Source organism: Sus scrofa, chromosome 14 (assembly GCF_054392235.1).
Source record: "Sus scrofa isolate SSC_HxYL_T2T_F1_AM1 chromosome 14, Sscrofa_HxYL_maternal_Yorkshire_Landrace_v2.0, whole genome shotgun sequence".
NCBI classification, from domain to species: Eukaryota; Metazoa; Chordata; class Mammalia; order Artiodactyla; family Suidae; genus Sus; species Sus scrofa.
The window spans coordinates 116,744,168-116,758,569 of record NC_139396.1 but is presented as its reverse complement, the minus strand read 5'-3'; positions in this window follow the sequence as shown (position 1 = coordinate 116,758,569).

Here is a 14,402-nt window from a genome sequence, read left to right as displayed (position 1 = left end):
TTTGAAAACACAATTATGGTTTTGTTAAGACCTCCATTTTTGAAAGCCTCTCAATTGCATTCTATTGATCCTAAACCCAATTTTAATAGAAGTGTACAAACATTGACTTCCTCTCTAGACTCTTCTCATCTCTCTATCTCCTTCTCCAGACATACTGCTTTATCTTATATAACTTTAAAAATTTTGTCACTTTGTTCCCTAGGGATCTATTCTCTTATTCTACCTCCCCCAAATTATATTAGTTTTTGTTTTGTTACATGCTCCAGAGCATCCTGTATTTATCTTTCTAATTTATCAAAATTATATGTGGATTATCTCTGGCATGAGAACATAGCCCTTGTAAATTAATAGGAAGACCTTCTCATTACCTTCCTGGTAGGGAGTTGTGCAGGACTGGGTCTTAAATGTGTAAGTTGTGGCCTCCCCAGGTATTTTGAATCAAGAATCATGTCCCCACATAGATGCCACTGGACAAGGAAGGGATGAGTGACTTCTTTTTTCACAGAGAACTGAAGATGCTCTAATGTCTCTTGTGGAACCTGGTAGAAATTAGTAAAACACCTTTTCTAATTTTTAACATTGATACATAATGATGTCTTAAAATGAAGAAACATGAAAATTGAATCTGGGATAAACTACATGGCTAGAAAGATATTTGGGGGAAAAAAACAATCACAAGAAAACAAAAAAGAACTTCTCTGTGATCTTTTTCTAAGGGTACTAAATAAATTTCTCTTAAGAGTTTAAGGCATACTGCTAGCCAGCAAAGTTCAAGTCCTACAATATATAGGAAGAGAAAACACCAGTCGTTGGACATATATGGCAAATTTGCTCAGTGGATGATGCCCCTATTCCTTTTAAAGCAGTTGTTGTACAAATCCTTTTACAGATATACTGTTGTTAGCTTTCCAAAAAAGTTTTCTCTTTACATGGTATACAACCTGCAAGTAACCTCAGTGAAAACTCCCTATTAGTACATGGTTGATAGTGTTCAAAGCACCTAATGAGAAGTGGAAATAGTAACTCCAGATAGTCAGTGCCTAACAGGATTAACAAAAATAAATGATAGAGTTTAAGGTTAGAATGCAAGAACTCTAATCTACCCTTCAATTTCCAAGAAAGTGGTAGTTTACCAAAGATAAAAGTTGAGATACTATGAGCACTACGTGGCATATTTAAACAAATATAGAATAGCTGAAGGGGAGAGTATGTAGAGACAAAATAATATTACTAAATTAAGTGTTAATCCATCATATGATGCAATTATACTATATTCATATTATAGACAACATTGAGAAAATTTAATTTTAGGTTTTAGGGACATCCTTCAGATTATTACAACTTTGTAAAACTGCATTATGCATTCAGTACAGAAATATATGTCTTTCTGGGGGTATTTGGGAAGAAATACTTTTAAAACTCAATGAAAGAAAATAATTTTACATATTTCAATTATTATTATATTATTTTTCTTATTTTCTGTGGCATACATAAGTTCCCAGGCTAGGGGTCAAATCAGAGCTACAGCTACTGGCCTAAGCCACAGCTACAGGAACACCAGATTCTTAACCCACTTAGAGAGGCCAGGAATTGAATCCACATCCTCATGAATACTAGTAAGGTTTGTTACCTTAAGCCACAACAGGAACTCCTATTTCAGTTATTATAATAGTAGTTCATGAAACCACCAACAAAACAAATAGCAGCCTACTGAATGGGAGAAAATATTTGCAAATGATATGACCAAGATGGAGTTGATATCCAAAATATATAAAGAAGAGTTCCCATCGTGGTGCAGTGGAAATGAATCCAACTAGGAACCATGAGTTTGCAGGTTCAATCTCCTGGCCTTGCTCTGTGGGTTAAGGATCCAGCATTGCTGTGAGCTGTGGTGTGGCTTGCAGACACAGCTTGGATCTGGCATTGCTGTGGCTGTGGCTGTGGCCGGAAGATGTAGTTCCAATTCGACCCCTAGCCTGGGAACCTCCGTATGCCATGGGTGTAGCTCTACAAAGCAAAAAAAAAAAAAAAATATATATATATATATATATATATATATATATATATGTATGTATGTATGTATGTAGAGCTTATACTACTCAGTATCAGAATACAAACAACCTGGTTTGAAAATGGGCAGAAGACCTGAATAAATATTTTTTCCAAAGAAGATATGCAAATGGCCAACAGATATATGAAATGATGCTCAACATCACTTAACCATCACAAAAATGCAAATAAAAAAACCCCAAAACCACAAAGAGATATCACTTTATATCTGTCAGAATTACCATGATCAAAAGACAACAAATAACAAATGTTGGTGAGAATGTGGGTAAAAGAGAATCAAGTACCCTTGTATACCATGTGTGGAAATGTAAATTAATGTTGTCACTGTAGAAAACATTATGGAAGATCCTCAAAAAACTAAAAATAGAACTACTATATGATCTGGCAATTCCACTCTTGGGTATATATCCAAAGAAAATGAAAACACTAATTCAAAAAGATACGTACACCTCAATGTCCATAGCAGCATTACTTATAATGGCCAAAATATGGAAGCAACCTAAGTATCCATTGTAGGTTGAGAATGCACAACGCTCTTTTCCGGCTCCAAAAACCTTGCATACAGTGTCCCCTCTGCAGGAAGGCATTTTTTCCCCTCAATAACCCAGTTAACTCCTCCTTGTACTTTTGATTAAAGCCAATTAACACTTCCTTAAGAAGTCTTCCTTAAGAACAGCCTACATAGGATCAAGTTTTCCTTTTTTTCATATATGCCTCTAAATGACATTACCTCTCCATCATAGCATTTAGCCAAACTGTAATAAGGGAGAACCTGACTTTGTTCATCTTTATATGTCACCATTGCAAGCTCAGTGCCTGCACACAGTAGTTTCTCAATATATGTTTGTCAAATTAATTAATAAATCCAAGTAAAATAAGAAATGTTTTGAAAATTGTCAATGGTTCTATAAAAAGTCAGTGAAGTATAATTAATATATAGTAAAAAAAATAAGGCAAACAAATATCAATTTAATATACATGTTGATGATACTGTTTGTTTTATTTAACCTAACAGAATGATTTCCACAATCCTTTGAATAATTCAACTGAGGTTTATAAGATTTGAATGAAAAAAATCTATTATGGCATCTGTAAATTCTTTGTTGGAAAATTAATGGTAGTCTTAGGAATTAGCAGAAATAAAGTAATATTGATAATGTCAATTTGCAGAAAGATAAAAAGTGATTTTTTTCCTAGATAAAAGAGGGATTATTAATAGTTGGCATAAGAAATCAAAAAGAGGTTCAGCCCTCTTTCATATGGGAATGTCAAATATTATTGACACTAATATTAAAAAAAAGGTTTCTACAAATAAGTTTCTCACCCTTGATGTGAGTCTTTTAAGATATTCCACAGTCCAACTAGTTATTAATAAATCAAAGGCAGGAAAGAACAAATCCATCATTTTGTCTCACTACTCCCTGTTCTTCCTGAGGCTGCCTGACAGAGTGTGATTTATGACATATAAGTTGTTCTATGGGGCTTGACATGGTGAGTGTGATATCATTTAATATGTTCTTGCAATCCACTTAGATCTCTTTGACAAGCATTTCATCTGCATGTGTTCTCAGCACTTAAAATAGGCATCTTAACTAAAGCAAACTTTATATCCAAAAATATATGTGCATTCTCTATGTATTTGCAATTAAGTCTTCTTAAACTATTTAAATATACACAAATATTTACAACAAAATCTGTTTCCTGCTTTAATTTCTTAGACACAAAAAAATTCTAGTCTTATTAAATATTATCTTTTTTTCTGGCCATGGCCTAAACTTATAAATCATATTTCATCAAAGTTTAGGGTGGTTTCAACTAACATAGCTACAATATTTTAATTTTTGTTTTAATACATTGCTCAATCACTAAATCAGATGTTCACAAACCAGATATTTCTGATTGGCTGTCAAGATTTGTATTCCTTCTATGGGTTCTCTTTAGCTACAAGTAATATAATCAGTAAAGAGGTAGAACATATTATTACAGATTCAACCCTTATTCTTTATTTGTTAATGCTATAACTTATTTCTTCTCTTTACTACTTTGAAGGCATTTTCTTTTGAGGATTATTTCATTTAGTTCATATAATAGACCCATGAGGAATGTATCACATTTATCATCTTAAATTTGTAATTACTAAAAATTACAAGGATTTTGCCCAAAGTCAGTTAGCTAGGAAGTGCCATGGACTTAAGAAAAAAATATGCTTCTCTTATCTTACAGGAAATTTGGTATATCAAATAAATGGGCTCCCTTTTTAATGCAGGAAAATATAAAATCCAAAATGTGAGTCTCTCTTAAAGCAAGGTACTAATTTTAATTAAATTGAAACAGTACATGACACTTTGTTCAGGCTCTATAATAAGAATCATTTCTCTCCACTGATAGTTAAAAACTAAAAATAGAGAATATTTATAACCCAGGTTGGTAAATAATGAATATCAAAGACGTGAACTAAAACATAATTCTTACTGATCACATACACATGGAATTATTTTAGATTTTGGTCACAAATTTCAACGTGTTAGGGAGGTCGCCCACACTGACAAACAACATTATGACTCCAGATGACTCCGGACACTTTTTAGAGAGAAAAATCCTTTATTAAACACTAATCACAAATCATGTGAAATTGCCTACCTAGTAAGTAATCATATAGATATGCCCTCCCATCCCAAATGCCCCAAGAATAAAATGTCCTTTTCTAGAATTTGATACTAGGGCGTGAAAAAAGAAAAGCAAAAATCAAATATAAAATGCTTTGTCAAAAATATGTATCCAGCACCAGCATAAAGTCCTAAAAGTACCAATTTTGAGAGGGCCATTTGGCAGGACACAGCTATCATTTGCTTTAAACTGCTTGTATACATTATTTGTTTCAGCTTCTACTCTATAGTTATTCAACTGCAAATGCCACTTGCTATAAAAATACTAGAAGCATGGATAAGGTAATTATTACGTGAATAAACTATTTGGAACCAAGTTTTCAAGTAAATCTCAGCATCAGACTCCAGATTTTGTGTGATCTTAGTATGCCTTTCTTTTTTTTAATGTGCAGTAGGATTTATACCCCACACCTATACATCTCTGAATCCCACCCATATACTGATGCCAGCATCTTCTCTTACAGGGTATTAATATTTCCCAAACCGAGTGAACTTTAGCAAGCAATTAGCTTATGGTAATTATTGTGTGCCTCGTAATGGATTGAATAGCCTCCCCTCAAATATATATCCAAGTTATAGGCCTCCATGTTCCCTGACTACCCACCAGTACCTGTGAATGTGTGCTTATTTGGAAGCAAGATATTTACAGATATAATAAAGGTAAGAGTCTTAGGATGAATTCATCCTGCAATCAAGGTGGGTCCTAAATCCAATGACCAGTAGACTTCATTGAGAAAAATGAGACACACGGAGACACATGCAAGAAGGTCACATGAAAACAGGCAGAGATTGTATCATGTTGACATAGGCCAAGGAGTTCCAGGAGACTCCAAAGTCTGGTAGAGTCAAGGTAAGGTTATACTCTAGACCCTTCTGAGGGAGTATGGCCTCAAAACACCTTGATTTCATTTTTCTAGCCTCCACAACAGTAATAGAAATACTTTTTCATATTTCAAGCCACCAATTTTATGGTAATTTGGCTAGTAGCCCTAAGAAACTAATACCTGTTTCTAGTATTTGTTCAAAGACTACTATTAAATATTTTTAAAATAATGGTCATCAGTGTTGATTATGGCAAAGTTTGTCTTCATATATTTTTCTACTTAAAATGGATATTATTGTATTCAATCAGGTATGCTTTATTCTTTACAAGTGCTGCTTAGATATGTCACTATTAAATACCATCTCCTCTGACTCCAGGCCTTTTTTAATTTATGAAGATTTGTTAGGGATTAGATGTTTGTGACTCCTGAAAACTCATTTGTTGAAGCCCTAACCCCCAAAGTGACCTGTATTTGGAGGTGGGTCTTTGGGATGTAGCTAAGCCTAAATAAAGTCATGAAGGTAGGGCCTCCATGATTAATTAGCCTTCCTATAAAAAAGAGGAAGAGAGAAGAGAGCAGAGCTAGCATTTTCTCACCCCATGTGAGGACACAGAAAGAAAGCATCCACCTGGAGTTCCCATTGTGGCTCAGCAGGTTAAAAATCTGACTAGTATCCATGAGGATGCAGGTTTGATGTCTGGCCTTGCTAAGTGGGTTAAGGATCCAGCGTTGCCACGAGCTGCAGTGTAGGTCTCAGACACAGCTTATATCCTGCACTGCTGTGGCTGTAGAATAGGCTGGCAGCTGCAGCTCTGATGTGACCCCTAGCCTTGGAACCTCCTTATGCCATGGGTGCAGGCCTAAGGAGCAAATAAAAATAAAAAGCATCCATCTGTAAACCAAAAAGAATCAGAATCTGCGAGCAACCCGGTGCTCAACTTTCCAGGCTCCAGATCTGTTATTTAAGCCAGAAAACTTAGAGTATTTTGTTACAGGAGCCTGAGCTGACTAATACAAGCTTGAATAAAGTGGAAATTGGTATAAAATCTAAGTTCTAGGAAATCATTTTGTTATAAGAAAGTGATGCAAAAATCATTTAAATATTTCCACATACTCCATTTATACTGCCAAAATAAGGAAATTTGTGTTTTAATCAAGACTTTAAAAATTAACAGACTTTTCTTACCATGAATATTAATTAATTAATAACCATGAATATTAATTATATTTGCCAGGTTAATTTTCACCTGCAGTGTAGAAGGCTTCTAATTGCTCCATATTTCCCAATAATTTTGTTTTACTTTGTTTTGACAATAGCTATCCTAATAAGGGTGTGGTGATATTATGTTATTGTTGTTGTGATTTGCAAGTCCTTCCCTGATAATTAGTGATATTGAACAACTCTTAATATACCTGTTGGTCATTTGTACGTTCTCTTTAGACAAACGTCTAATTTCCTTGCGCATCTCTAAGTGAGATATTTGTTTTCTTTTGTTTTTGCTATTGAATTGTTTGGAGCACCTTATTTATGTAATGGAGTTTTTGAATAAATGAATATGTTTAATATAGTCCAATATATATGTAGTTTTTAAATGCTTTGTGCTATACAAAAATCATTGATTTTAAGATCATGAAGATATTCCTCAAATTTTTATTTCTAGAAGCTTAAGCATTCATATTTATATGAATCCATCTCTAAATATTGTGCCTATGTGAGTAAAGTTAATTCAAATGCTCATTATATTGTAGATTCCCCGGTTCTAGCTAAAATTTTTCATATTGGATTCTTTTAAGATTTAAATTCTTTAAGTACAATAGATACTTAGCATTGATGGATTTGTTTACTTTTTCTAATCTAGCGGTTCTTAATCTTGGTTCCACGTTAGAATCAAATATTTTGGTTTGTTGCTTGTTTTAATAGCACTGTCTGGATTTTACCTTCAGAAATTCTAATTTGATAGCCCACGCCTTGGGATTATAAAAGTTCTCTGTTTTAGTCTGGGAAAACATATAATTGAAGACAGAGGTTAGTGTTATTCTCCCTTGGATAAAAACACTTGAAAGGACTTACCTTTTTCTTGAGAAACAGTTCCTGATTTCCTCTTTGCCTCCTTACCCAATGAAAACTTAACTTCTACCCAACATTCCCGAATGGTGAATATATACTTGTTTCAAGTTTCTACATATTTTTATCCTGATTAGATAGAATTATTATTTATTATTTGATAAAACACCTATTTCTTCAATAGGTAACTCATATTAACAAAAAGGCATATAATAGATTGAAGTGGCTTGCAAATATTGTGATATTATTATGCCTACTTTACACTTGGGAAAATTTTAGGCAATTAAATTTTCCTATTGTATTGCCTTAGAAGAATCACAGAGGAATAAATACTCTTCAGGGACATATTATATGATTTTGCATTTATTGAAGAAAACTAATTTTTAAGCATTTGTTGATTTGAAAACACAGCTTGCTATTATTTAGAGAAGGTAGACACATGCAATGATTTTGAAGTAGAATTTTTAGCATTGACCTAAATACTTTCCTCAGATGTGTTAGATTTGAAAATAAATGGTATTTGTATATTTATTTGTAATAAACTATATTTTAAATTTAAAACTTTAAATCAAATCTTTTTGGGAAAAAGGTATTTTAGCAGTGTATAAGAAATTCTAGGTGTTTCTCTTACTTGATTGACTCTACCTTATCCAGATACTATCAATTTTCAAGGCTGCACAAATTCAAATTCTATCAGGGATTTCTTTAATATCAGCCCACATGACTCACATGTATGCCAATTACATGTATGTTTTTATTGTTCCACGTATGCCTTACTCTATCAAATGGGATTTTAATCCTCATGATTACGTCTCAACTCTTTTGTAAAATCCACATTATATAGCATAAGGTGGTTTTAAAAGATCCCTTACTGAAAATTATTATATGTGTAACTAACAAATATTTAGCTATTAGGCTCACAGGAGAAGATTTATTCAAATACATGCATACTAATGTATGATAGCAATATTAAATCTATAGATCTATTTTAGGACAATTGAAAATATACTAGTCTTGGATCTTCCAATCTATGAACATGGAATGACTTTCCATCTACTTAGATCTTAATTTCACTCAGTAATAGTTTTTTGGCATACAACTCTTACAGATATTTTGCTAAATTTATTTCTGAGTATTTTATTTTATAGTATTGTGAATATAATTAATTTTTCATTGTATTTTAGGATTTTGTTGCTAGGACATGTAAAAACAATGTAGAGGAATATTATTCTCATATTCAAAAACCTTATGAAAATCATTTAATAGATTGTTCTGGATTCCTTTGGATTTTCTATCCGGATAACTAAGTCATCTATGTATAAAGACAGTTTTATTTATTTTCAGTCTGCATTGCTTTATAATTGTTATTTCTTATTGCACTAATGGACTCTTCAGGAAAATATTGAATATAATTGATAAGAATACTATGAAAATCCTTAGCATTTAACTGAGTAGGGGGAGAAATTTTCAGTATTTTGCTATTAGATATGCTATTAAATTGTGAATTTTTTGTTGATCTTTATCATGTTGAAGAAGTTCCAATGTATTCTTTGTTTTTTAAGTTTTTCTTTAAATCATTAATTGATATTAGATTATGTCAAATTCTTTTTGTACATCTATTAATGTGAACTTATGGTTTTAGTTTTTTATATACAACAGAGTATAGTATTTTGATTGCTTTATGAATACTAAGATAATTTTGCATTCATGGCATAAATTTTACTTAGAGTGTATAATCATTTTCACATGTTGTTGGATTTAGTTTGTTAGGATTTTACTAAGATTTTGTATCTCTATTCCTGAGGTATATAGTCTGTAGTTTTCTTTTTATTCTCTTGTTTCTGTATTTGAGATTTCATTGTTTAGTTTTTATACCAAGATAATATTGGCCTCATGAAATGAGTTGGGAAGTATCTTTTACTTTCCTAAAAAGTTCATGAAGGATTGGTAACAGTTTTCAATTGAATATTTGAAATAATTTACCAGTGAAGCTATGTGGTCTTGGAAATTCTTTCATGACTTTTAATTGCTAATTCAATATCTTTATTATAATTTGTCTATTCATATTTTCTATTCATTTCCAGTCTTGAAAATCTATGTCCTTCTTAAGAATTTGTTACTTAAATAAAAATTATGAAATTATTGGCATAATTTTTTTCACAATATTCCTCCCAAAATTATTAGTAATTTATGGTTAGTAGTATCAAACAAAATTTATTTCTAATTTTAGGGATGCATATAATCATTTTTTAATTAACTAAATAAATATGTGTCAATTTTATTGACCTTTTCAAAGACTTAAACATGGCATCATTTAATTTCTCTATAGCTTTTTTTTTAATTTCCTTGATTTCATCTTCAATCTTTAATGCATTTTTACTTTGTTTGCTTTGAGTTTAATAATCTTATTATTCCAAAGTTGAGGGAGTTTTTTTTGTGTGTGTTTTTAATTTTTTTTATTGGAATCTCTTTCTATTTAACTAGCAAAATTAACTTTCTAAAGAGGAGGACTTTGCCATTCTTACCTAACTTAAAAAGAGAATATATAATTCTTATCTTCTTGTGGAGTTTAATGATGAAAACGTCAGTAAAGGCAGAATTGAGGAATGAAGTTGGTACAGTCATTGATCTCATAATGAAAAAGGGTTTACAACTCCAACTGAACTCATCTAGTTTTTCTACAATAATTCTTATACATATAATTTCTTCAAACAGAAAAAGTGTCAATGTTACAAATTAATATCATTTAGAAGATATAAGGTATAGAGATTTAGTTGTTGATTTAAAATCTCTTTTTAAAAATTAAATCTCTATTTTAATATAACTTTAGATTGATACGTAATTATAAGAAATAATTCAGGGATTGTTATTACAATCTATGTAAATTTTACTGTTTCCTCCATTGATAACATCTTACAAAACTATAATAAAATATCACAAGGATATAAAGAAACTGATACAAATCAAGATCTCTCCTGTTATTCTTTAATAGAATACCTAATTCCTCACACTCCCCATTTAATGCCTGACAATAATTTATCCACCCTCCCGTGCTATTATTTGGTCATTTCAATAATGTTCTATAAGTGAAATCATACAGTATGTAACATTTTGTGATTAGATTTATCCATTCAATAAATTCTCTGAAGATTAATTGAGGTTTTTTCACGTATCCATAGTTTACTCCTTTTTATTGATGAGTAATGTTCCATAGTATGGATGTACCCACAGTTGGATTAGGAATTCACTTGTTAAAAAATATCTGGATATTTTCCAGTTTGAGGCTATCAAGAATAAAGCTGGAGAGGGGAATCAAGATAGTGAAGTAAGAGGATATGGAGCTCACCGCTCCCAAAAACACATCAAATTACATATATGCAGAAAATGGTTCTCATGGAAAACCAACAGAAAACTGGCAGAACTCCTATGCAACCAAGACTGCAAGAAATATTCCCATATAACTGGGTAGGATGGTGAAAAAAAAGCATCAGGTCAGGACCTGTGTCCCCTTGGAGGGGTCTAAGAGGAAAAGAAACTTCCCATGGGCCAACTCTCACCCTGGAGAGCCAGCAGGTCAAGCTGCAGGCTGAGAATCCTAGTCCTGGTTTACTAGGTAGAGGGGACAAGCCTCCTTGGTTACTGGGACAGATAGAATGGCTGAAGAAGCCCAGACTCCACTTATGAGGATTGTGCAGGTACTGGCTTGTCAACAAACAAGGCCTAGAGAGCTCTGCCCTGAAGCTGCCATCTCGATGCATTCCCAATCCAAGCTGGGCAAACATCCCAGCCCGACTCACTCCACATATGGCTGGGCATAGGATTTCAGACAGCCAAGGCTCAATCTAGTGAAATGGAGTTAAGGGTGAAGCCAACTGGGTGAAGTCCTGTTAGAACAGCAGAGACTGCTGTTGACACCTGCTCAGTAGCATCACAGAGGCAGCTTAGACTTATGGCAGCAGTGCAGCTGCCCAAGACCATGCAACCAAAGCACTGCAATTCCCACTCATAGTGTACAGTACACTCTGATCCCACCCACTATACACCACAGCTTGGCATTGCATCTATGGCTGCCAGATCCTAGTCATAAACTGATATAAGGACACAGGAATGGCACTGGGGTCCACGGTACTGGGGTGTGGTCCATATGGGGCAGTGGCAGCTAGTGTTGGTGCTTGTTCAAACAGTGCCGCACAAGCAGCCCAGACCTCTAATGGCAGCACAGATGCTTCAATTTCTGCAACCACAATGCCATGAACCCCAATCCCAAACTGGGACTAGGAATCTCATTAAATCTGCTATTCCACACCATAACCTTGCACTTGATCTGGGCTAACCACAACAGGGAAAATACCCAAAGCCTTGAGCTGCATCTGAGCACAGCTGTAGGGACTACACAGGTAGCACATCAGACATCTGTGATACATGAACCTCACTTACTTTACCACCTGTTTGGACTTAGGCCCCAGTTTAGGGAAAAGAAATAACACACACTTAAAGAGAATAGAACTTGCTAGAGCCCAATCTTTAGGACTTTTGCTTCAGGAACCAAGGAGCAAACCACATTTGTTGCAAGACATGTTTCCTTGAAAACTCCATCTTGTCCTTCTTTACTTTATCCCATCTTCTTGTCTTACTTTATCCCATCTTCCTTCTTGGAAAAACAGTCACAGTGCTGGTAAATGACTTAAGCTTAACAGCAAAGACCTAAAGGCATAAATGACTTAAGCTTAAGAACTGTTATGTGCCTAGAGGTCAGAGTAAGAGCTTAACCCTTTACCACCTAAGTGGCTTTTTAAATAGTAAAAGAACTTATATAATAGTAAACCCTGTATGATCCACCCATAGCCACTCCTCACTTAATCTCACAATAAAAGCAGTGTGGTTTCTTGAGGCAGTGCTCTTGGTCCCTGAGATCTGGAGTTCCCCGGTGCTCTTGGTCCTTGAGACCTTGAGTCCCGCGCTCTTGGTCCCTGAGATCTGGAGTTCCCCGGTGCTCTTGGTCCTTGAGACCTTGAGTCCCGCGCTCTTGGTCCCTGAGACCTTGAGTCCCCCGGCTCCCACCTTTACTTAAGATAAATGTCTCTGTGTCTTGTTTTATGTTAACTATTTTTCCTTAAGTTCCACAGCACCCGTTCTTCCCCATCCTGCTGAGCTGGCCCCGGCACACATTCCTGACAAGATGAGGATAGCCACAAAGAAAGGAGGAAGCCCTGCTTCACACCCAGTACAGGCTCTAGTTCCTCCCACACCAACCATACACCCTATCAAGGTTATAGTGGCCAGCACACACTGAGGAAAGACATGGCTATATCAACTCCATCCCTTACAGCAAAGACATTAGGCACACACAGGCTGAATGGTGACTCTTCAGCATGAAAACACCGCTTCAAACCACAACAGATAACTGTTTCTACTAAATTCATGGAGACAGAGAAAATTAAATAAAATGAAAAGGTAGGGGAACTACTCTCTATTGAAAGAACAAGAGACAAGCCCTGAAAAAATAAATAACAAAACAGATAATCAGTCTACCTACCACACAATTAAATCAAAATATTGTTTATAAAAATGCTAACCAAATTGAGAAAGACTATTGAGATAAGTTCAGATTATTTTAACAAGAAACAAGAAACTATAAAGATAACCCAATCAATAATAGATAATTCAGTTTCTGAGATACAAATTGATCTAGAAGAAATGAATAGCTGAGAAAATGACACAGAAGAATATATAGGTGATTTGGAAGACAGAATAATGAAAATTATCCAATCAGAACAGCAGACAGAAAGACAAATGAAGAGAAATAAAAGCAACATAGGACGTCTATGGGATAAAATGTACTAACATATGAATAATAGGAATTCAGAAGGAGAAGAGAGATAGTGAAGGGGATTGAAATGTATTTGAAGACATAATGGCAGGAAATTTCACAAACTTAAAGAAGGAAATGGATATGCAGATTCAGGAGCATAGAGGGTCCCAAACAAGATGAACCTAAACAGACCCACACCAAGATGTAGCATAATTAACACCAAGATATAGCAAAAGCTAAAAATAACGAGAAAATTATAGGCAGCAAGAGAAAAACAGAGTCAGTTACAAGGGAACCTCCATAAGACTATCAGCTGATTTCTCTGAAGAAAATTTGCAGGCCAGAAGGGAGCAGCATGGTATATTTGAAGTGCTAAAGGGAAAAACCTACAACCTAGGATACTGTATTTCACAAGATTATCATTTAGAATAAAAAGAGAGATAAAGAATTTCTCAGACAAACAAAACCTAAAAGAGTTCAACAATACTGAATCTGCTTTAAAAGAAATGTTAGAGTCTTCACTAAATGGCAAAAAAAGAAAAAAAAAAAACACAACAAGAATCTATAAGAAAGAGAAAAGGATTGAAGATCACTTAAATAAGCCAGTGTAGATTAAAAAACAAAAGAAAATTGTAGGGAAAAAAAAAACTATAACTACAGTATAATGTTTAGAAACTAAGCATAAAGATATAAAGAACAAAATCAAAAACACAAAATGGGGGGAGAGGAGTAAAATGTAGATCTTTTAGAATGTGTTTGAACTTAAATGATTATTACTTTAATTATGGATCAGCATATATGAGCCCCAAAGTAACCACAAATCAAAAAACCTAACCTAATACACAAAAAACAAAAAGAAAGGAACTCAAGCATACTACAAAAGAAAATCATCAAACCATAGCTTGAAAAACAAAAGGAAGAAATGAACAAAGAGCTACAAAACTGAAAAACAAGAAATAAAATGG